Raw genomic sequence first — 25,852 nt, forward strand, 5'->3', positions numbered from 1 at the left:
AAGGGCCATCCGTTTAAATAAGGATAACAATCTGTGCTGGAATTTATAATGGACATTTAAATAATGAATGGCGTTTCAGCCAGGCTTATCCTGGTGTGAAATTGATTTGATGTGCTCAGGCATAGCACCGGTGAAATGTGTGGCTGTCTGTGGGCATTCTGGATGCTCATCACTGGCTACTATGTACTTTCTAAAAGTTTTTACTGATCTTTCATTAAGGCAATTATTATATAGTTGTAAGCAGCTGCACAGCAGACCTCTATATAATTTAATCTGTTAAATTACTGTTACACAGCCAGCTTTGGTTGTAAAAAACACTGGGGCTGGATTCACATTCTTATGAAAAAGGTTTAGAAAAAATGCTATTTTTAAAATAAATTCTTAAAACTGTTCTAATTTTTAAAACTATTTCTTAAGAATACTGGTGTTCTTGAAAACATTATGTTCTGAAATGCACATTACGTTACATTAGCCTCACTCTTGTTTTAGGCTGTAAGAGTTGATTAGGTGAGCTTCTAAATTTATGAAACACTGATGCTGCATCTGCTGCTGTGCATCCTCATCTCTTGCTTTCCGCCGTTAACCTGCAATTATCGTATTTTCTATGATATTTTTTTCAAACCATTGATATGATGCGTTTCCTCCATTTTGCTGTCCTCTGAGTGGATTAAATAATATGAATAACAGTTAATACAAATTCAAAATGTGCCTTTATGGTAAGCTGTAAAATGCAGCACAGCCTACATAAGACAACAGATTTTCTCAAGAAAATCTTAAGGTACTAATTAAAGTTCATAAGATTATCCTATTTTTTTTTTTTTTTTTTGAGAATTGCATTTAGGAACTTACAAATGTCTTAGTGTTTGTCTTAAGAATCTTCTCAGGGTTTTTCTTAAGAAAACTTTCTTGAGTCCAGACCCTAGATAGTAAAAATGATGCCATGAAATGGGGCAGATGAAAACACTACTATCAGCGTTGTCCTCATGAATAAATGAATGAATGAATAAACAAATGATGTTTGACACGTCTGAAGTAAATCTTGAAACAAAGATCCAGCGTGTTGACATTTCCAACAGCTGCTCATTTATTGGATGACCACTGTGAACACGTAAGTGGTGTTCCTGTAAATTTTCAGCATCCTCTCTTCATACCTGTCACAGCACCAGACAGTGGACCGTTTTATATCCATCACACCTTTTCTCAACATTGTTGCTCCTTTAAGGTTTGAATAAGGTGTTGTTTTAGTGGCAAAACCATTGAACAACACAGTCCATGGGTACGTAACAGTTATATTTATAACAACAATATTGTGCTGTCAGAGCACACTTGGGCTCCCGTGATGCTTTATTCATGCTTAGCTGGTCTGTTTTTCAGGTCTCTACACAGCATGTAAACGTTTTCAGTTGGATTTTCAAGTTATGTGACAATGTGTAGAGGTTATGTGGACTCTGAGTGGAAAGTACCGCCATCCAGGTTTGGGTTCTGATTTATAACTCCTGCTGAGACTCTGCAGCAAGCAGTTTAAAGAGCATATTAACTCCCTCCATAAATAAGAGTGATTTGTGTCTTTTGTACTTTGGCTGCCAAGTCAATTCTAAATAAAGCTGCGTTCTGGGCAATAACTAAGTTTCGTGTAGTTTGAGATGTTTTGCATAGAATTTTGTATTGCAGCTTTACTTTCCTCACATTTATTTGTATTTAAACACCAAATCAACAAGATCCTACTCTTGCACAGTAGAAAAAAAAACCTTTAACTAAACTTTCACTACAACTACTCCATACCTTTTGGAATATTATGAAATATCTTCCCAATTATCATTCAGAAACAAATCTAGAGTTTGAAGACTAGTCTCAGATTAGATTTCAGTGTATTTATGATGGTCACAGTCACAAAAACTATACCACAAAAATTCTATATAAGCACATCTGTTCTTGAGGCGCTTTGTGAATACACAACCTGAGCACAAGGCTAAAGTGACAAGCTCTGCATTTAAAACTCATTCAGGAGATCATCTACAAGAGTAATTCATTGATATCGAGGTTATTATTAGGCCACATGATGCAGTGGCTTCAGTTTATATACAGATGAGGCATTAAGCAGCCATCATCTAAAATAGTCTTACAGCTACAGATTTGTCCAACTTAGTCTCCAGCTGAGAAGAAAACAGACTGTATCTGAATCCTCATGCTGCCTGTATTGAGGTGAGGATAAAAGCTTGCTTCTGCATAAGTTTCAGGTTATGACATTACAGCGAACAAAAAGGTTGTATTTATTAAAAACATTACTTTGCACTAGTTATCTTTGTCTAACATGAATCAGCAGCACTTTCAGAGATCACTGATGAAACCTTAACTAGATACATCAGACCAAATCATTCTTCAGCTTGTTTGTACAAAAAAGCATAAAGCAATTCTGTCTGAAATACTGTCACCACTGCTAATGCATGTCCAATTTCCTTAATGCACTTGAGCAGTTCATTTAGTTATTTGTGTATTGGTATCATTATTGTATGGTGTCAGTATTTACATTTATGAACTGAAAAACAGCATGTAGCTATAGATACTGCCTTTATTTGCCCTGTTGGAAATGGCACCGTTTTTTTTATAATTAAATGAAGTTGTAAATGAAGCGCACCTATTTATATGTAAATATATACATAAAACAAAGCACCATTTGGTGTTTCAGAACATGTTGGTAGACCATTTTATCAGGAATACTATTTTCTACTTTCAAGGTGTTGCATAGCTTAGTTGACACAGTGACAATGTGCAGCATTCGACTGACTAGTCAAGGAGAGTGCCTGGAATAGAGTAATACAGCAGTAAAACTGCAGTGAACAGGCAGCAGGAGAGGACAGAAGTCAGTTTTTATATTCTGCGAAACACAAAGCCTAGAGTACTTTATTTGTGTGGAAATACTGCACAAAATAAAACCAGTTCCACTTCAGACCAGCTGCCCATGCCCCAGCTACCGCCACCTGGGGGGCGCCCAAGCTTGGACTAGCTGCCTGGAAAACTACACTGATGTTTTCATAGAATCCTAGCTACTACTACTAATATTACTACTATTAATATTAGTAGTATAATCACTTGTAGGTAGTCTGACCAGAGGAGGATGGGCACCCCCTTGGGAGTCTTGGTTCCTCCCAAGGTTTTTTCCTCAGTTCTGAGGGAGTTTTTCCTTGCCCCTGACTTGCTCACCTTGGTTTTTTTTTTTTACATCCTTGTTAAAACTGTGAAGCTGCTTTGTGACATCAGTTGTAAAAAGTGCTACAAATAAATTTGATTTGATTTGATTAAAGCTGTGTAAGACCGCACTGAAATACAGGCTAATCAGACCTTGTGGATTTCGAGAACTGGTGATTATGGTAGGACCATCTGATTGACATTTAAATTGACCAGTCACAAAACATTTAGCACATGTGCACAATAAAAACCACATTTAGTAAAGAGGTTTACCGAGTGGGGCGGCACGGTGGCATGGTGGGTAGTGCTGTCGCCTCACAGCGAGGAGGGCCTGGGTTCAATTCCCCGACCTGTGTGGAGTTTGCATGTTCTCCCTGTGTCTGCATGGGTTTCCTCCGGGTTCTCCGGTTTCCTCCCACAGTCCAAAGACATGCAGTCAGGCCAATTGGACGTGCTAAATTGCCCCTGTGTGTGAGTGACTGCCTGTGTCTGTCTGTGTGCCCTGCGATGGACTGGCGACCTGTCCAGGGTGTATCCTGCCTTCCGTCCGAAGACTGCTGGGATAGGCTCCAGCTTCCCCCCGCGACCCTGACGGAGAAGCGGCTTAGAAAATGGATGGATGGGTTTACCGAGTGATATCAAAGATACCAAAGATCTCATTTACTTACTACCAACAAGTAAACCCCAAAAGTATCTACTTAAAACAGGACAGCATGAAATTGCATAAATGTTTTCTGGATCAACAACTAGGCCTATATCTCTGAAATGCTTATTAATTCTACTGTCTGCAACTAGCATTTAGCTTGATAAGCAATCATTTGTTTCCCATCAGACTGACAAAACTAGCACACTGAAGTGTGGAGAGCCAGAACCAGTCTAAGGCCCAATCCCATTTCACCCCTTGCCCCTAACACTACCCCTCCGTTTTGCGCGTTCACGTCTATGGGTAGGGTTGTCCCGATTGTTGTTGAGATAGGGTAGGGTAGGGTAGGGTGGGGTGAAGTGTTAGGGCTACATGGCGATAATAAATAATTGCCCCCTCTTTGAAGGCGCATGATGCTCTAAATGTATTTAAGCAGTGAGGAGCTGAACTTATCCTGTCACTGCAGACCGGCAGGGTCGCCTACAGAGCAGCGCTAGTAGCTGTTAATGAAGTGATGTAGTTTTTTGTTTGTGCTCTTTTATTCGGTGACTCATTTGATTGATTGATGCATAAAACTGAAGTTGTGAATGAATCGTGAGTGCCCACGCTTTTCAGTCTTCTTCAGATAAATGGCAGATGTCAGTGTGATATACCATTATTGCTATAGTCTGGAGACAAAGCAGGTAAACATGTCCTGATTATTTTTTCAGGCTATTTTAAATACGATTCACCTGTCCTGTCATGTGACACACAAATGAGACCACCACAGTTGGAGGTGGCATATTGGAAATGGCTGGAAAACCTCATCTCATCTGTTTACGTAAAAGTTGCTAACGACAACTGATGACGCATCTGGTTCTTGAAGGGTTGTCCCATTTCATAGGGGCAAGATTTCAACCACTACCCCTTGTAACTCAGTTTCAAGGGGGAGGGTTACACTCCAAAACAAGGGGTAGGGGTAAAAATAAGAATTGGTATTGGGCCTAAATTGGCTCCATGATAAGTGGTATTCTGAGAGCTGTATTGCTTATAGCATAGAGTTTACATTTGTCTGTGTAACTCTGTGGGTGAAAGTTGAAAATAATTTAAAATAAAATTGCAGCATTTGCTGCTAGCCCCTTTTAGCAAGCTACTAAAAAATGCACTCATTTTTTATTATGAAAATAGTCAACAACTCTTGATTGTGTAAGGGGGAGTGAGGAGGCGGACGCATACGCTGAGATAAGCGAGATTTATTATGGGCAAATCCAGGGTCGTGGTCAAAACAGTCCAGGGTCAATGAGCCGACACGGACAGATCGAGGGTAAGACATGAGAAAATCCAGAACCAACACATCAAACAAAGACCAGACACAAAGATACAAAGTCTGGCCAACACAAGGGGCAAACACAGGGCTTAAATACACGGAACAATGAGGGACAGGTGAAAACAATCAGGGGCGGAGTTACAAAACCAAAACACAAACACATGGACAGGACTGGGAGGGGCCAACCGTGACAGATTGACTAGTCAGCTAGTGAAAAGGCATAGTCATAAAACCCTTATGATGTACACCCATTTCTCTTCAAGGTACATTTTTGGTGGTAGCTTAGTTGCCACCATTTTCAGGGTGTAGATAATGACTCTCACTGTGGTTCAGCAATGTACTAAAAACTTAAAAAGGGTTCTTTAACCCTTTGCAAACTTTTGTTCTTCTGTGCTTAAACTTTGTGGTGACTTCATCTCTTATGATACACGTCAATATGAGTGAGGCTTACATTCAACAGAGTGTGGCTGAATTCAAATGCAGTGTTCAATCTCATTATTAACTAAATTTGCTTAATTTGATGCATGAGTACTTTTTCACATGAGTGATTAGCATATTGGATTAATTTGCTCCTTAAATTAATAGTATAATTTTCAAAATATGTTTTGTGTTTGAAGAGATTCTATTTGTCTAGTTACACAATTTAATTAAAGATCTAAAAGCGTTCACTGTGACAAATATGCAATAACAGAAGATCATTGAAGGGGCCAATTTTTTCACAGCACTGTAAATAGTATGAATTTGCTTAAATACACAAATGATCGGGTTATATGATCAGCAGGATATTGCTTGCACTGCCCTAACGGAACTAAGGCTTGGTTTAATAACACTAAAGGGGCTCAAATTCTGTTTTTCTGTCAAAAAACAAGGAAGAACTAATTGTGCCTAAATAAGGTCTTCTTCTTTCGGCTGCTCCCTTTAGGGGTCGCCACAGCGGATCATCTGCCTCCATCTTGCCCTATCCACTGCCTCCTCTACTTTTACACCAATGTACCTAAATAAGGTATTGTCACCTTACTTCCAAGCTGTCAAATAGGTCTTCCACAGTTGACACAATGCCCAGACTAAATTGTTTAAGCTCACTGCTATTAAGTTCCACAGTCATTATCTTTCATAATCTTATGTTTGTCACAAACTTATTGTGAATTTGTGTTGCATTCAGACAAAATGTACAAGCACTCTTAAAAAGTAAACATTCCTAAATAGTTCTTGGCTTGAACATATAGTTCTAATAACAACCTTTTCATAATGTGGAGAGTCTACAGGATCTAAAGGATCTTTAAAATAACCGTCCTTTGAAAGGGTCTCTAGTAACCAAAAGTGTGTTTTTGAACCTTTTGGAATTATATGGATTTCTGCTTGAATGAAGGAAATGTGACAACAACAACAACAACAACAACAACAACAACAACAATAATAAAAATGAGGGCAACAACAACTCTTATTTAACAACAACACTTTATAGTGCCATCAGAAGTACAACATTGTGCAAAAGTCAGACACCACCCACAAATCAAATTTATTTATAACGCTTTTTACAACTGATGTTGTCACAAAGCAGCTTCACAGAATTCCAGTAAAGACAAAGTTTTGACATGAATGTAAAAACCCCCAGGTGAGCAAGCGAAGGGTGACAGTGGCAAGGAAAAACTCCCTCCGAGCTGAAGAAGAAACCTTGGGAGGAACCAAGGCTCACTAAGTGGGGGGGCCCATCCTCCTCTGGTCAAACTACCTACAAAGTTATTATACTACTAATATTAATAGTAGTAGAGTAGTAGTAGTAATAGCTAGGAGTCCATGAAAACTTCAATGTAGGGTGGGCAGCTAGTCCAAGGCAGGTGGCGGTAGCTGGGGCATGGGCAGCTGGTCTGAAACAGGTAGCAGGAGAACTCGACAGTAAGTCGTCCATCAGGGTCCGGCTGGATACCCACAAGTGCTCCTGTCCATCCTTTTGTTCTAAGAAGACACTCAGTGCCATTGATGAGCCTAAATTTGAAATCTTTGCAAATAACAGAGTGCAGTATGTATACTGCAGAAGTAATGAAATGTTCTTTAAACCATGTCTACATCCACCAAGTAGGGTGGAGGAATAGTCTTATGTACATCAACATCTGAAGTTGATCATTTTTTTTTTATTTAAGGCATCATAAATGTTGATAAGTACATCATACACCATGTAGTACCCTCTGGCACAAAATGAATTCAACATCAAAATGACCCCAAATACACTGCTGAGAAGACCAAGACATACTTAAACAAAGAAACTGCTAGTGCTCTCAGAACAATGGACTAGTCACCTCAACATTAGACCTCTTCACCAGTGAATGGCCCCTATTCTTCAAAGTTTAAAGTCAAATCTGAACGATCGTATAATAAGTGCATGCAAATTGGAATGATAGTTTTGTTACATATCAGTTTCTTCTTTGGCACAACTATACAATCAAACTTTCATCTGGTAGAAGTAGGCGTAGATTTGAATGTAAACGGTTAACAACCTGAAAAAAATGTTTGATTTGTGGTTAACTAATAACTTTAGTTAAGTTAAACAGTATAATGTATAATACCTGCAATAAAAAAACAACAAACAAACAAACAGTACTACTAAGAAATTAAGCACCTGGCACCTGAGCATTTACAACATTAAAGGGATTGAAAAAGAAATTCAAACAAGTTAAACTGAATTGAACAAAACTACTGGAGCCTATCCCAGCGGTCATTGGGCGGAAGGCAGGATATAACCTGGACACGTTGCCAGTCCATCGCAGGGCAGGAAAGAAACAAAAAACTATTTAAATAAAATGAAAGAAAAAGTTAAACTGAACTAAAACAGTTACAGCCTTTCGCCCAATGACAGCTGGGACAGGCTCCAGACCCACCCCCCCAACCCCCCAACCCCCCAGTGAACCAAAAGGAGAAGTGGCTTAGATGGTATGTGTGTGTGTGTGTGTGTGTGTGTGTGTGTGTGTAAAACAGTTACAGACTGTCTGAAGGTGGTTAGAGATTAAGAGTTCTGTTTTAGAGACTTTTGTAATAAATTCCAGGTCACTGGTGCTCTGTAGCTATAAGCAAATTTTCCAAGTTCAGTAAAAACTTTAAGTACCGGACAGTGTCCAGTCACTAGAGCAGGTCTGATAATTAATGTTATTTAAAGAAATCATAGATATATCATAAATGAATTAGAAACAAAAATAAGCCCCTGTGTTTGTCCCGTCATTGCTGCCAGTGAGGACCAACTAACTTTATCATACACTTTGCAGTGGTGGTGCTGTATGGGTGAGTTGCAAGGCAGAGCTGATGGACTGAGTCTAGTCATTTGAGGGTACAGGCAGACGCATGTCTATAACCTACATCAACTTAGTCCAGCTGTGATAGCAAGGCTTCCTCCACAGCTCCTTTTCTACCATAACACAGGTAGACAAGATTTATTTAGATAAAGGAATCTGAGCCTCTCTCTTTGCACTTACTGACTACTTTATTAATATGAGATTTTAATGCAAGCTTCTCATCCAGCCAGATGCAACCAAGTTTCTTATACCTTGTGATTAGCTCAATGCTGGATCCTGTCACGGTAGTAACTTTCACAGTATTTGAAGATCTGGAGAACAGCACAAACTTTTTCTTGGCTTTTAAACTTTAAAACTAATTTTTGCTTGTACAGAACATTCTATAAGGTGTTAAATGAACACTGGAGTTCTATAGCTGCATGAACAGATTGGGCAGAACAGTGTAAAACGGTGTCATCTGCATACAGGTGCACTTTGCAGTCTGAGACAACAAGATCATTATTATATATTTATTTTTAATGAAATTGGACCCAGAATTGAGCCTTGTGGGACTTTTGGTTAGAGGAAATTAAATCTGATTTACCATTACCCATTTTCTGTCTAAGAGGTCATTCTGGACCCACTGCATTGCATCATTGTTAAAACCAATCATTTGTAAGCATCCCAAAAGAAGACTTTGATCGACAGATGGAAATTTAAACAGGACAGACTTTTTATAAAGAAATGATTTGAGATGGCTATTCACAAACGATTCTGAAGTTATAACTAAACATGACAGTTCTTGTTATATATTTTTGTTGATTAACTGTAAGATTGCCACATATTTCTTGTAAATGACCCGTTGTGTTAAATAACTAGTGAAGATTAAAATCCATAGAACCTGCATTTCTGAAGCAGTATAGTGCAAAAGAAGCTCAGATATTTTATCCAATGCAAAAGATGGAGCCCTGTAGATCCCTACTTATACAAAAGAGTCATTTATTCCCAAGGAAACCTAGAAACTGAAAACATTTCTCTTTCAGCACCCAGTGATGATCAGTAATTTAGTATAGATATTTGTTCTTATAAAAATAGCTTCTTTGCCTCCTCTTGATTCTCTGTCTCTTCTATATAGAGTGAACTTATTTACAGTTACATCTGCATCACTAACACGGTGCTTAAGCCATGTGTCTCTGTTAGGATTAACATATCTGGGTCAGGCTGTGCAATCAAAACTTTCAGTTGATCCTATGCATCCTTTTGCAGTAAACTTCTGATATTTAAATTAATTATTCCATGTCCTTCTGTTCTTTTAAAACTACTAAAGAATTTTATGGGGTTTACAGGAGGTTTTGGCTGGGAAGACAAAGGAGGCGAAGGCTCAATGCAGATGTTTGTATTTATAAAGCCATTAAGTTTTTCTGCTTCACTGACATTTCTTTTGCACCAAGATAGAAAGCTGGTGCCAGATCTACTACCAATAACTACCGGTATATCTGAGCAAATATCTTTGGTATTGCGTAGTCTTTTAGAATTAAAACTGTCCAGCAAGTTTCAGAAGTGGGAAGCAGTGTACCTGCCTCGCAGAGTCCAGCAGTGGAGTTTGGTGTGGCTTACTGGCATTTTTCACAGACACTCAGGCTGTCTGTTAAGGGTCAGCAAGAGTGCTCGGCAGGATGTTCCTGTAGCAGAAGCCTGTGGAGAGGAGTGGTGTTTCTGCTGCCCAACCAATCCAGCTGAGGAGCTTGGTGGGGCGGCTATGACGCAGCCTCCAGTTGAGAGGTGGTGTGGCAGGTCCAGTGGGGTTCCAGGATGGATCCAGGGTGAAATGAATGACTGGAGAGTTTACTTGTGCGCTCAGTGTGATGGCTCCCTGTCTGTCAAGTGAATAGGAGAGGAAGGGAGTGGTGTCTTCCAGCTCTTCCCACATGGCGAACCTGTTACTCTGCTGGACTTCTTTTGGTACCGGGTGGCGGGTGGAGTGCCTACCACCATACATGACATACATTATTCATGTAAATGGTATATAAATAAGGTGCTGGTAGGCTAGAGCTTGATTTTATGAACCGATGCTTATTTATCATTTGCACTTAAATAAGAAGGTTTAATGAGTCAGATGCAGAGTTGTCTGTACGTCATTAAAAGCGATCAAATTTGTGTTCTTTTTAAGCATGTGACATGAATAAGGTCCACTGTGTTTGTGATTACTTGGATCATGAGAAGTAGAAAACGCATGTCTTAAATTGTCTTAAAGGTGTTTAGAAGAAGCATGGAAAAGTATCAGATTTCTTTGAGAGACAGAATGCAAGGGCTCATGAAAATAATCAAAGAGTGGCCACATGAAACACTGGAAATGTTGATATTATATTTAGTTTTCGATGCTCTGCCTAGTATTTTGTGCAATTTTCTGTCTGTCGCAGATTCCTGCAAAAAAAAAAGCTAAATATTGCAAAACAATTTAAATACTGCAAGAACATCTTGACATGCATGACTTATGCACAAGCAAACTTTTATCTTCACCTCATTATTCAGGAAGCATGAGGAGCGCAGATACAGTCTGTGATTTCTAATCAACTGGAAGACATGGGCGTGACATTTCTCTTTTTTTTGGTGTACATTCCAATAAGTGCTTGGAGCTTTCAGATTTCATGCTGCATCACTGCAGTTTGGTTTGGACAAATTTTATGCAGTTGTGCGACTGCTGCAGTTAATGGAATCAGTGAAAGTAGTTGTTTCTGTTCTTCAAATATGTGTTCCTTGAATACCGGAACATTCCGAAGGATTTTGCTGTGGATATTGATGGAGACAGGAAGATCATTTTGAAATTATGAAATATTGTAAGCCTACTGGAAGAAAGACAGACAGCATGACTTTCTGTAACCTGTTTGTGCTTGACCATAATTTTATGTAAAGAGCTATAAAAAGAAAAAAAAAATAGTCAAGATCAACAGTAATTTAAAGATCACAAAACAACTGAGAAACAGGCTTTTTGTTAAAATGTAAGTAGGAAAAATGTTTAGCTTCGCACACATCTCTTTACGATAAGCTCAAGCCACTGCATCCCAGGGCCTAGTTACAAGCTCTAAATCAATGAATTATGCCTGTAGTTAATCACCTGCATTAGTTTTTAAGAGTAGAGGGTGTCAATGTAGCCTAACCTTCTGGTTCTGTATTCACAAAGCACCTCAAAAAACAGGAGTGCTGACACAAAGTCAGTTTTCATTATAAATACTCCAATTTTAGCTTTGCTGATGAAATAATTAAACATGACAGATGGATGTATTTAAAATCTATAAGGCTTTAGATATAACCAGGAAAAAGACTAGGCCTGTGAAACCCATGCATATGTTAGATGAGTTTGTGAGATGATGCTGGCCTGGATAATCACACAGAAATGCTGAGGACTGATCTCTAATCACATTCCTTGATACTCCTCGATCTAAAACCAGAGTATTTGACAAAACATGCTAATGTCAAAACGTCTATTATTAAGCTTGCTTTGTGATACTTCCATGAACTGTAATGATTCACTAAAGCAATGCCTCATTACAACCTTGTAGTCAGGTGTGTCACTAGATGTTTATGTTTAGGGGGGCTAAGACTATACTAGGGGGTCTGGGGGTTAAGGTCCCCCAAGAGATTTTTTAATGACCCTAACATGTCTGTTCAGGTTGAACTTTGAGTGGCAAGAGCCAGAATGTTTATCAAAAAATGCCTGTTTGGTCAAACTAGAACACAGTAGATCTGTCCCTTTGTAGCTCATATTAAGCACAGAGCTAGTATGACTAACACTATATGCATCCAATTACAACAGGCATAGATCAAGCAAAGGTTCAAATACAAATATTATAGATTAGTTCAGTCTCAGTTGGTGCACTCGGAAAACGTTAGATTTTGCTCTGTAGGCATGAGTAACAAGGTAGGTGGTCATCGTGACAAATATTATCTCAGTTAAGTTCAATTAACTATAGTATTAGAATTGCGAGCTTAAACAACTTCCATGCTTTTTCTCTTGATCCCTAACCTCTATCAGATCTGCTCCTCCAGACTTCTGTGTCCTTCACCTCCTTTTTCTTTCCCTTTATGCCTGCATCAGACCTGCCTTCAACAGAGCTGCCACTGCTTAATTTCCATCTACAGGTTGAGGACTTGAGGAATACAAAACATTTCACTGACATTCACTTACTGTAAACAACAATATACGACAAATACTGTCAATGAGCATGTTTACATGCACTCAATAATCCAATCATAATCAGATTTCATCAGATAACTGCATATTCAAATGGTCATGTACACAGGATACACCAATTTCTTACATTGGAGAATAGATAAAGGTCTAGAAATCCGATTAAGAAACCTGGGAGTTGTATTTTAGTTCAGTAATTGGTATTTCTCAGCACATGTTCACTGACATGGATTTCTTATGGATTTCTCAGTCTGTCCATGTGCAAGAACTGACCGCAGCACCGGAAATATGTGAGCAGCTTCTAACACGAGAAAGCTGTGACCAGTAGACTTGTAGAGAGGAGAATTACCACTCTAATGTATTCCGTGTTTCTCAAAGGCTAGAGGGCGCTCCTGAGCGAGTACAAAACGAATGGGTTAAGATGAAGCATTTGAGTAAAATCATAGATTATAAATGCATAAACATTTTTAATATGAAAGAATACAATCATTTCCAAAACAAAAGATTTAACAATGCTGTTATAAGCGCTTTTAAACTTGAGTTATAGGAGCTTAAAATGGGACCTCATGTTCGTCTATGACGTTTGTGACCACAGCCAATGAGCTGCTATGCTTGCAAACCAATCAGCACTTAGTAGCAGTAATGCTAACATCCTGCAGCCCAAACTTTGTATAAAATTTCTATAAAAAAGAAATATACAGGCAAGTTATCTGTTTTTTTTTTTAGTTAAATACATGCTTCTAAAATTAAAGGAAAGTTCCAGCAAGTGATTAGAAGTTATTTTAACTTTTCATTTTTAGCAGTTGAGCATTTATTTTGAATCATTGAGGACTCGCTCGTGGGCACCCTCTGGCATTTTGCAGGGGAAACAGGAAGAGGCCAGGCTCCTCGTAAACGGCCGCAGATTTACACCTGCAGTTTGACCAGAGCCTGTTTATGAGGAGCCTGGCCACTTCCTATTCCCCCATTATATAAAAAACAGGATTGCTAAACAGCAGAGGGCTCCCACGAGTGAGTCCTCAATGAATGGGAGTGAATGGAGCTCAATGGCTAAAAACAAAGTTAAAAAAGTTTCTAATCACTCGCCCAGAACTTTCCTTTAATTTTAGAAAGGAGAAGGATGTATTTCACTAAAAACCCAAATAAAACTCATTTATATATTTCCTTTTGTCTACAACAAATGGGTTTTGGACAGCAGGAGGCGGGCTTTACTACTAAATCATGATGACTGATTGGCGAGTGGAGCAGCTCATTGGCTGTTCACGCTCACTAACGTCATGGACATACACGGGGTGCCTTTTAACCTCCTATAGCTCGAGTTTAAAAGCTCTTAAAAATATAACAGCAATGTTAAAATGTTTTATGATGTTCAGGAAATTATTGTATTCTTTTACATTTAAAGAGTTCAAGCATTTATAAACTATGATTTTGCTCAAATGCTCCATTTCAACCGATTCATTTGGCAATGCTGTTGTGTGGGCATTTATTTATTTTTTTGTTGTTGTTGTTGTTGTTGCGTGGTTTTACTTTCTGTACTGTAGTTGTGTTTTCTTATTTGGCAGAACGAGCTGCTTGGGGAACAGTAGATATGTATGAGTGCTTTTTTTTCCTTTATTAAGGTTAATTCAGGTAAATGTTTGTGTTACTCAATAGGGAGTGAGTCTTCTTACCAGAATTGACAGAATTTATTTGCAATAGTGTTTTTATATTTTTCTGCTAAAATTGTGCTTAAATTCCTCCCATATCAGGAGTGCACAACTCCAATGCTGGAGGGAATGTGTCCAGTACAGTTTGGTGGTTCAACTCAAGCAAACCCACTTAAATTGCCAATTAACAAATGAGTTGAATCAGGTGTTTTTAGCAAGTAACTCACCAAACTCTGCTGGACATTGGCCCTCTAGCACCAGACTAGAGTACCTCTGATACAGACCATTTCATGCAAGCATATGATTCTTTTCAGCAGCAGGGAGCAGTGTAAATTAACAAAAGAAAAAATCAAGTCTTTATTTTAAATTGATCAAACAATTGACTGTTGGATGAGTTGGATTATTTTTTTATAATCCCAATTCCAATGAAGTTGGGACGTTGTGTAAAACATAAATAAAAACAGAATTCAATGATTTGCAAATCCTTTTCAATCTATATTTCAATTGAATACACTACAAAGACAAGATATTTAATGTTCAAACGGATAAACTTTATTGTTTTTTGCAAATATTCACTCATTTTGTATTTGATTCCTGCAACACGTTCCAAAGAAGTTGGGACAGGGGCATGTTTACCACAGTGTTACATCACCTTTCCTTTTAACAACACTCAATAAGTGTTTGGAAACTGAGGATGCTAATTGTTGAAGCTTTGTAGGAGGAATTCTTTCTCATTCTTACCTGATGTACAACTCCAGTTGCTTAACAGTCCGGGGTCTCCGTTGTCATATTTTGCGTGACGCATTATGAAGTAGATATATCTATAAACATCTATCATTATCTATCATTGTCTATCTATCTATCATATCTATCATTATTTTCAATGAGAGATAGGCCTGGACTGCAGGCAGGCCAGTCTAGTACCCGCACTCTTTTACTACAAAACCACGCTGTTGTAACACATGCAGAATGTGGCTTGGCATTGTCTTGCTGAAATAAGCAGGGATGTCCCTGAAAAAGACGTTGCTTGGATGGCAGTATATGTTGCTCCAAAACCTGTATGTATCTTTCAGCATTAATGGTGCCTTCACAGATGTGCAAGTTACCCATGCCATGGGCACTAACACACCCCCATACCATCAGAATTGCTGGCTTTTGAACTTTACGCTGATAACAATCCGGACAGTCCTTTTCTTCTTTGGCCCGGAGGACACAACGTCCATGATTTCCAAATACAATTTGATATGTGGCAGATGAGCTAAGGCCCAGAGAAGCCGGCGGCATTTCTGGGTGTTGTTGATATATGGCTTTCGCTTTGCATGGCAGAGTTTTAACTTGCACTTGTAGATGGAGCGACGAACTGTGTTCACTGACAATGGTTTTCTGAAGTGTTCCTGAGCCCATGTGGTAATATCCGTTACACAATGATGTGGGTTTTTAATGCAGTGCCGCCTGAGGGATCGAAGGTCACGGGCATTCAATGTTGGTTTTCTGCCTTGTCACTTGCAGAGATTTCTCCAAGTTCTCTGAATCTTTTGATGATATTATGGACTGTAGATGATGAAATCCCTAAATTCCTTGCAATTGCACGTTGAGAAACGTTGTTCTTAAACTGTTGGACTATTTGCTCACGCAGTTGTTCACAAAGTGAATCCTTGCTTGTGAACAACTGAGCCTTTCAGGGATGCTCCCTTTATACCCAATCATGACACTCACCTGTTTCCAATTAACCTGTTCACCTGTGGAATGTTCCAAACAGGTGTTTTTTGAGCATTCCTCAACTTTCCCAGTCTTTTGTTGCCCCTGTCCCAACTTCTTTGGAACGTGTTGCAGGCATCAAATTCAAAATGAGTGAATATTTGCAAAAAATAATAAAGTTTATCCGTTTGTACATTAAATATCTTGTCTTTGTAGTGTATTCAATTGAATATAGGTTGAAAAGGATTTACAAATCATCATATTCTGTTTTTATTTATGTTCCAACTTCATTGGAATTGGGGTTGTATATGTGGAAGACCAAATTGTCAGCTCAATATCAGAACTGTTTGCAAGCAGAATTATGCTGGCTCTTAGGCTACATCCACATTACCAAGTGGCACAAGTCCAGTTTTTTGCCACAGTGTGACACAGATTTGACGTTTTGTGACCTGTGTGGACGCATTTCTGTTGTTTTCCACTGTGCATGCACGATCGTTCAGCATGTTACTAGCATTCTGAAAATACATTAGTATCTATCCAAGCAACAATATAAAGACTCAGAAAATCCATACAAAGAATTTAAGGTGTACATTTATTTATTTCTTTTTTTAATGGAATTGCCAGATATAAACAGCTATACATCTCACTGTGCACCTCTGATCAGGTCATTCGAGACAGATGTTAGTACACTAAGTGTAAACAGGGCCTATGTGAAATAAAACAGGGATGGTATTTGCCAAGCAGACTTGATCTCTGATCTCAGATCACATTCCTCCGTATTTGATAGTCATGGTTTCTTGGTGAACTTGTAATCTATGTTAGCAATAGTAAACATTGCATTGGTGCTCTGTCTTGCTAATGAAATAGAGTGGAATTTTCTTTGCTTCTACTGTATGGTGGTGCTGACAGCTTTCCACTGGTCCTGGTGACAGCTGTTTGCATATTGGTGTGTGTTCCCCCTTGTTTTACTTAAACACTTTGTGTTGCTTTTCCTGTATTCAAAAAGGGCTGTTGTTTTTTGGGTCAGCTGCTTTTAACTAACATTATTTGGAATGTTGTTAAGCTTGCTTTGTGACATACCCATGAACTGTATTTGTCCAATGAACCTTCACTACAATAATGCTTTATTTCAATCTCTTTGTGGCTAATAATGTTACATGAGACTGTAACGGATATGAAAAGCTGATGGAGCACTTTTGAGTTGAAGATCAGAGATAGATTCCCTCACTTTCTGTTGGAAATGGCTTCAAATTCAGTGTGGAGCCTAAACAGCTGAACACTGTCTAGGCCATGAGGCAGCAAACCAGCCCAAATCACTGCTATACTCCCGCCACCATGCTTCACTGGAATGAGGTGTTGGTGTTTGTGTTATGGTATTTTGAGTTCTCAGAGCATAATGCTGTATACATATATCAGAGCATTGAACTGTGGAACATATGAGGCACTGTCCCATGAAGCAGGTTCAACAAAAACAGGGTTCCAAAGTTTCACATAACCTAACAAATGGAACAGCAGGCAAATTGTAGATTTATATGTATAATGTAACATGTTAATAATGATGAAGAGCAGCATTGTAGCCACTGTGTTACTACTAACAATTGATCTTTATTGTTAATATTTGCTTCCTCTGCTAAAAAGCAGTACTCTTCAAGAGATGGATGCCCCAAACATCATGAAGAAAGAAGTTCACTGGAAGGGTCCACCTCCATAGTCCCTGATTGGTCAAAAGCTCGCCTTGATTGGATCAAAAGCTGTTTTTGATCTGAAATCCTGAACTTAATTATGTGTATGTGTATTTCATGGTGATGTGTATGTGTATGTGTATTTCATGGTGATGTGTCCTGGTAAAAAGTGATCTACCAAACTAAACTAAAGTTTAGGGTTAGATCAAGCTTTAACTTGTTATGGTGGTCTTTTGCAAACTTGATTCTGACTATGGACCAGGATGGAATGCCAGTACTTTACTTTAGGGATTTAATACTTTAAATTCTTAGACAGCCTGTTCCAGATTTATAAGCTTCAGTAACGTTTCATCTTGGGTCCTACTTTCTTTTGATTGGGCCATATCGTGCTTGAACAGAATATTGATTGGAATGTCGTTTTTTTATATTTTATATCTAAACACATGACTCCAGTTTATCTCATTCACTCTTTTTAAAGGTCATTATCTTACTCTGTGGTGTTGTTTGGTACAGTGTATATTTAACTTATGTCAAACATTTCAATAGTAAGTACAACAGTGCATGTAGTTTTAACTTGTGAATGAACACCTTTCAGAATGTTTTAGACCTCCAAAACATGGGGTGCTGAATGGTGTTTAATCTACTCCATGTATGATTCAGGAGCATTGATCAGCTTCAGCTGTGTGGAAATGCTGTTTATGTAAATGTGGGAGCGTGGTTTCTTACCTGTTTTGCACGCAGAACTATTACTCTTTTGAAGCACCTTGCACTGGAGTGACTTGTTATCAGGGATTATTTTCTATCTTATCTTGTCTGATGTAAACTAAAAGCCATGGCATTTTGTTGCAGAGCATTGCATGTTTTCGTGTGATTTTAAGGTGTTGTAATGAAGAATCAATAGGGAGAGCCTCACATAAGCTGGGTGCTTAAAGCTAGGCTGCAGCTGAGAAAGGTGGGTCTGCATTAGCACTGGCCTGTGAAAACTCCTTGTTTGTATTGCTTTGTCACATTATCAGAAAGGATTTGGTCTGAAAATTTTGATGGAGAAAATACTGCTGATGTGAATGATAGTAAGCTGGCAGGCAAAACACTAATGTGATTGATGTAATGTGGCAGGCAAAACATTAATTTGCTTATAATTAAATGCTATCCTGTAAGCTACAAACTGTTCAGCTCACTGAAAGCAGATACATGTCATATTGCTCTCAGTTTATACACTCTTAACTCTTAACTTTACTCAGGAAATAACACATTGTATATTTTCTATACACTTTACTGGCCTTGTATAAAACATTGTTATAGAAGGCCAGTAAAAAGGGCTCTTTGAGTATTCATGGTTCTATATAGAACCATTTTCTTCATTAAAGAACCTTTGAAGAACCACCTTTTTGAAGTGTATATGTCTCTAATCAAACAGGAATGTGTTTCAAGTAACGTGTTTCATAAATAGCATTAATTGGCCAGTCTTCTTAAAAGGGACACACAGGTCTCTAATTTGATTCTAATTCATAGAAACAAGTAAACAATTTTATATAAATAGATCAGACCAGATTTCTGAAACACATACATAGTTTCAATGCAAATGTAAAAACAAAAAAATATAGATTCCCATAAAACTACTAAACTTGAATAGGAAAAGAACAGATCCTGAGTGATAAGGCGATATAATCAGATATTATCTGTGAAGAAAAAGTAACCCAAGGGCGATGTGTAAAAAGCAATAAGGCATCAATTTTGGGAAAAGAACTGAGAGAACTAATTTACCGTTAAACAGTTTCTAGATATGCTGGGAAATCGGGGATTACATTTTAGGAATTGTGCAGGCATGTGCCCCAGTAATCAGATTTTTATATTTTAAAGATAGAGGTTTGCTAAGAGGTTAGTTATCACTATTACAGGAAATTCCGTGATAAACACTGGTAAAGTGACTGAGTATTACCTTAGAGCAGCTAGCTCTAACCTGGAGGAAAGTTCCTACAGCTGATGTTCTTAGAAGGAAAGGTAATATTGAATAATGTTGTAGCTCACTCCAGTGATGCTTTGCTCATGCTTAACTGGCCTGTATTTAGTTCTTACAACAGTACGTAAAGGTTTTTAGTTGCATTTTCAAGTATGTGATGTTAATATTTTGAGGTAATATGAAGTGTGGGTACTGAGTTTGGGAGAGTGAGGGATCACCATCCGGGTTTGAGTTCTGTTTCATAACCCCTGCCAGGATTCTTTGGTGGCAACGGCTGTGCTAGAGGTTTAAATAGTGTAACAACTGCTGCAGGCCTTATACGCATGTGAATGATGTGCAGTGATTTGTGGAGCATCACGGTAGTGCCAGACTAGCAATAAGAGAGGCTTTAATGTGTAAATAAGTTCCTGCTGAGTAGTTTAAGGTGTGTACATTTGTTATATGTGCTGGGCTGTGGGTTAGTTTGTGTGGGTTTACTGCCTACTGTCAAGGAGAGTTGTATGGTTAGAATCGACCTGCCTGCAATCTTGTCCTTTTCAGGGGGCAGGTTACTGATACTGTGTTCGAAAAGCATCAAGCTTGTTGATGTCTACAGCGCAGTGGGCAGTGGAGAAACCAGATAGCGGCCGAGCAAGCATCTCAGTGCTACAGTTTGCACTTGCTGGCCTTTCATACACACGGCACTTGTGCTGCAGAACAGAAAGTTATACAGACATTCCTTTTTCTAGATGGATAAATAGTCAGTTCAGTCACTCTGCTCAAAAACGGCTATAATTTATAAAAGAGCATGGTATATTTGCTTACCCATGACATCATTCTGACTTGATTGATTGAGTATTGGTCTCCAACCCGGAAGACCAACCAGACATCTGTTTTCAACCTGGATTTTTTTTTATCTAGTAGTTTATTTGATATCTTAATGAATTCAGGTAAATAGTTTTCTGTTTAATTTTCATTTATTTTCATGGCTCATTTCAGTGTGGTGCTGTCACCTCACAGCAAGAAGGGCCTAGGTTCAATTCCCCGGCCTTTCTGTGTGGAGTTTGCATGTTTTCCCCATGTCTGCCTGGGTTTCCTCCTATAGTCCAAAAACATGCGAGGTGCTAAATTGCCCATAGACATGAATGTAGTAAATGTCCAGGCTCCAGCACCCCCCACAACCCAGGAGGGTAAGCAGATTAGATAGGTTTGCGTGGATGTGCGATTAGTTCAAGATGTGTAGCTACATGTATTATATATACTGTCCTGTGCTGGGCTGAGGGATAGTTTCTGTGGGTTTACTGTCAATCGTCAAGAAGAGTTAGAAGTGACCTGCTTGCTATGTCAGCTGTTTCAGAGGCCCTGAGCAGTGGTTCTTCGCGAAGTGCATTCACCTAAAGCACTAGGTTTCCTGCAGCTTCTTCTTTGTTGACACCATAACAGCATATTTCCCTTTTGGAAATAAGAATAGTTCAAGTTTTTGTGTACCCCTAAAGTACAGAACACACAACGTTTTATTTAGTTTTGCAGGGGAGTGGTTTCCCTTTCCTCTTGTTAAAGAACCTAAGAAAAAACCTCTCTGTTTCTGTTTCGCTTTGTCATTTGAGTAAAGCAGCCAGTTAGTTTTTGGTCTTTATGTTCTTCATGCTGTTCCTGCAGTGTTTGCTTTGTTCTTTATGTTTTATGTCTTCTAAATGTTTGAAAGCGAGCGCACACAACGTATAACAAGGATACTAAGTGTCAGTGGTGCCCAAGCATGTAGTAACCAAAAAGCACTTCTCTTGTGTCCACAATGCTCAGTAGATTCAGCCATTTCAGCTAAAACAAGGTTGTTTTCACTTTAGTTACCGCAGTGGCAGTCGCTCCCCCTTGTGGCCAATCTTGGTATACTTAAGTGAGTGTGTATTATAAAACTAGTGGCGCACACAGGGTTTGCAGCACACAGAGAAATAGGTTTCCAAAACTTTTTGTTATTCAGAAATATCTGCGTAGGATTTTGGGTTTGGCTGAATAAATAAGGCTGCTTCTTCAGATGAGCTAGGCGAGGGCTAATACATTACTGGTCGGATGCGGCTGAAAAGATTTTGGCAAAATCTTTTCTCTGTGGACAATGTTTCATTACAGCCATTGCTTCACATGCTTTCCCCCTTTTCTGTATTTTAGTATTTTATACTAATGTTAAAACTCATCTTGTTCATATTGCTCTTTTGTTAGTTGCTAGCCGGTGTCGACCAGAGGAGGATAGGTTTCCCTTTTGAGTCTTGGTTCCTCTCACTGTGTTATGACACCGAAAGCATAATGGTTATTTGTTAATAAGGACTGCATAACATTATCATCATGTTGGTGTTTAGTAAGAGTACCTTTAAACCCACTTTTATTACAAAAGTGTACCAACTCTTTATAAGATGTTTCTCACACCAACCCACAACATGAAGGCCAAACAATTATCCGTACTAAATGCCCTAACACAAGGAATGATCAACAATAGAGATTGGTGACACTGTAAGGGTAAACAAAAATGCACAAAACCTTTTCAATATGCAAAAAAAAAAAAGATTTTATATGAGTTTAGGTGCAGATTATTTTATGCCATCTACTAATTGGATCTGGATCTGTATTTTGTAGTTGTTCGAAGATGAAAATGTTTAAATTCACAGAAACCTACTGGCCAACTCAGCTGTAAAATATTAAAAGATGCAAATAAAGATTTTACAGACATACATTAAAATTTCCAGTAATTTTACTGGCTACTGGTTGCTGTAAAACTGCAAAAAAAAAAAAAATTAGTATTTTTTTTAAATATGTAACTTTTAAAATGGCAAGTCTGAATTTTCAGAATAACTAAAATTTCATTTGAAATTTATGAAATTTGAAATTTATATAATAATAATGTTCTGTTAAAACAATCCTGAAATTTCACAGTGAATTACTGGCAGTTTTATTACAAAAACTGCAGCAGTGCTTTTCCAGCTGGTAAAAACAGCCAACCAGAAACTTTCTCCCACTCTGCCACGACAGACTTGTGAAATGTACCACTGTTTAGTGAGTGTTTGTCATGTTCTGACCAGTAACTGGCCACTCAGGAGCAAAAACACAGCCTTCACACTTCACATTTATCGTGATATGTATTGATATCAAATTATACGAACACTTTTATTATGAAAAGATTTTTGGCCATATCGCTCAGCTCTAAGGTTGAGCCCTTAAAAGGATTGTAATGCTAAAAAGCCAAACAGTGAATCTTTTTCTATTTCTCTCTCAAATGCTTCTCCAAGCTGTTTTGACAAAAAAAGCTCTTCATTTTAGAGATTTAATTTCTGGCTGTTTATTTGCACCCTTATTCAGTTTATATCCAAGAACAAAAGATATGTAATCAGTACTGGTGTATGGAGAAGCACAACAGGTGCAAATAATTTTGATTGCATGGAGCTAAATCCTGCATGTCACTGGTCACCAACTCTGGTCCTGGAGTGCAACCTTCCTGCAGAGTCTAGTTTCAACCACAATTTGCCACACCTGATTTAGCCAATTAACTTCTTCAGCAGTCCTTGAATGACTGGATCGGATGCATTAGTGCACAGGTCTACAAAACTAACATGCTGCCCCGCCCCCTTATTTAGCACAAATCATTTGTTAGATGCATTTACTAAGTGCTGTCCAAAGCAGATGTCCAGGAGGAGTATTGTTGACCACTGCATTAGCGTATGTGGCATTGCATGAAACCAAGGTTAATGAGAGCATTTTGCTTGAACAGTTTGAATAACTCAGAATTAGCATTGTTACGTCTCAGTGGCAAACTGACACAAGGCACACAAGTCTGTGCTTTTTCGTTAACAAGAACTTGTTCTTACAGCACACAATTCACTTTAAAAACCTAAATTATTCATTTAAAATACGCAAAATGCAAGCAACAGAAGGTAGGCCAGAGCCATAGACAACATACCAAGGGTGAATAAATCCCACCCAACATGCAATAAGTCCCACCCAACATGCAAATAACAGGATCCAGGAGTCAATGGGAGGCCTCCATGCCACAGTATGAATAAAATGAGTGCTAAACAAATACAGTTATGGGCCACTTCTTAGATGTTTAAAGGCATGACGCATAATGAATTTTAGATGAATTTTATGATCTTTTCCCGTCAGTTTAGGGGATTGAGGCTATTTCATGCAAACTAGTAAATGTATGTATGTATGTATGTATGTATGTATGTATTTATTTATTTATTTGTTATTTTGGTAGAGTCTACATATCCATCTGACTGGCTCCAAGGTGGCTGCAGTGGAGGATGTTCAGCAAATTTGGAACACCTGTGCAGAATGGTCTACTACTGTCTCCAAAATGAATAAGCAGTATCCAGTGTGTGACCAATATGTCTAAAGCTGACCTTTTTCAAAGCTTACTCTTGGTTTCAGAGAGAGGTAGTAAAGTCCTCCACTCATGAGGGTCATGGACTCTTTAAAACTCTGCAGCACATTTCTTGAAATGTATCCACACATGTTGCTAAAGGCCTGATCCGAAAAATGCTTAAAAGCAGCTACCAATGGTTGCTAAGTGGTGCTTGATTGCTGAGGAAAATGGGGCGGGTCTTCAGATTGGTCTGATTGTCTCAACCCCTGATGTTGGCAGTCTAGACATGTCCTTGCCCTGTAGTACAGCATGCGTACAGGATCTGTTGTATGCTGGATATTATGTTGTATGTTACTATGACTAGCAGTTTGCTGTACAGTATATGCTAGTGCAGTATGCAATGTGTAGTTGTATGCCATTTCGATTGCACTTACAGAGTACCACTCACTCAACTTTACCTTTTTTGCTTGAATAAATATGGATGTATTTTCAGAATACTATTCTGTATAGTCAAAGAATATTTCAAATCATGAAGACAAACTGTTGAACAGGTCAGGAACACTATCTAGCACAGGTTTGGCTACAGAAAGAGATACTGAAGAGCATATGCCTCAGCATTTACTATAAGACCAAGCACTGGTAGGGTTCGGGAACTGCAAGGTCACAGCTTATTAAACTTTACACAAAAACATCGTGTGCAGCTCTGGGAAAAAATGATAAATGTATAAGACTAAATAAGATTAAATAAAGATTAACCTAACTACTCAAGTCCAATCCGTTGCATCACTGGGCAAGATGCTCTGATGATGTTTGAGGGTCAGATTTCAGACAGACATCAGTTGAAAAGTATTTGCAATATTGCTATACACAATTATGTTACTTTGTTAAAAGTGTATGATTCCTATATCATCGGGGCATTGACGAGGCAGAGGCCTACAGCTTTTGACATTTTTTATTGCATATATCAATTATTAATGTAATTAATAATTAATGACTGGTTTTATATACAGTGTCAACGGCAATGCGTCTTACATTGACCTCTCCATAGATAAACAGTGTGTAAGCATTCAGTGATTTAAGCCAAATATAAGTTTTGTGTTTAATGCAAGATGCTGGCAATGAAACAAGAAGAATAGCAAAAGCACGGAATACAGTATGTTACATGGTTTTTCTAAGGGAAAGGTGGGCTAATTGAATGGTAGTTTATGCGTAGTAATTGCAGTCGTCAAAAGGAAATTGTGACGTTGCTGTATAAACAAAAAGCTTTCCCTTATTAATCAGAAGTGTGTGACACCATTCTTGTGTTGTCGTGTGTAGGATTGTAAGAGTTATGAATTTTGGCAGGTTTAATTGTTGACAGGCTCTCCTAAGTGAGGGAAGAGGCCCATGCATACAATTTTCAGGGGATCCCAAATCGTTACTGGTGCCCCTGTATATAGTTCAACCAATATAGATAAAAAATACCCCCAAATTAAAGCTTTTGGGTTTGATATTGAGCAGCAGTACTGAACCATGAAAAGACAAGCAACAACAACATGTCTTTTCTTTCTTTCTTAATTTGAATTATCAGAAGGTCTTTCAAGGTCCTTATTATTCATGTCAGTGAGGGAAGTTGACTGAGCCACAAAAAACATTTTCAGAAAAAAAGGTTCTAAAACTCTGAATGCAAAGAGGAAGAGCACAAAGGAACAAAAAGTTTTCTACCACCTTTCTCTTTCCTGCCCTTCACCCAGTTTCAGTCCACCAGCCCTCAACACATCACACATTAATTAATAGAACCATAACTTTAATCTTTTCATACTTTTTTAGATTAAATCCTGTTTGGGTTGTGAAATGAGGGTAATAAATAATGCTCTTTGCTAAAATACTTTGTCAATATGTCAAAAATATCAAAGGGAATGGGAACTATTAAATATACACAGTACGTGATTTTAGGCCCCAACGCTGAA

This window comes from Pygocentrus nattereri, chromosome 16, assembly GCF_015220715.1.
Source record: "Pygocentrus nattereri isolate fPygNat1 chromosome 16, fPygNat1.pri, whole genome shotgun sequence".
In the NCBI taxonomy this organism is placed as follows: Eukaryota; Metazoa; Chordata; class Actinopteri; order Characiformes; family Serrasalmidae; genus Pygocentrus; species Pygocentrus nattereri.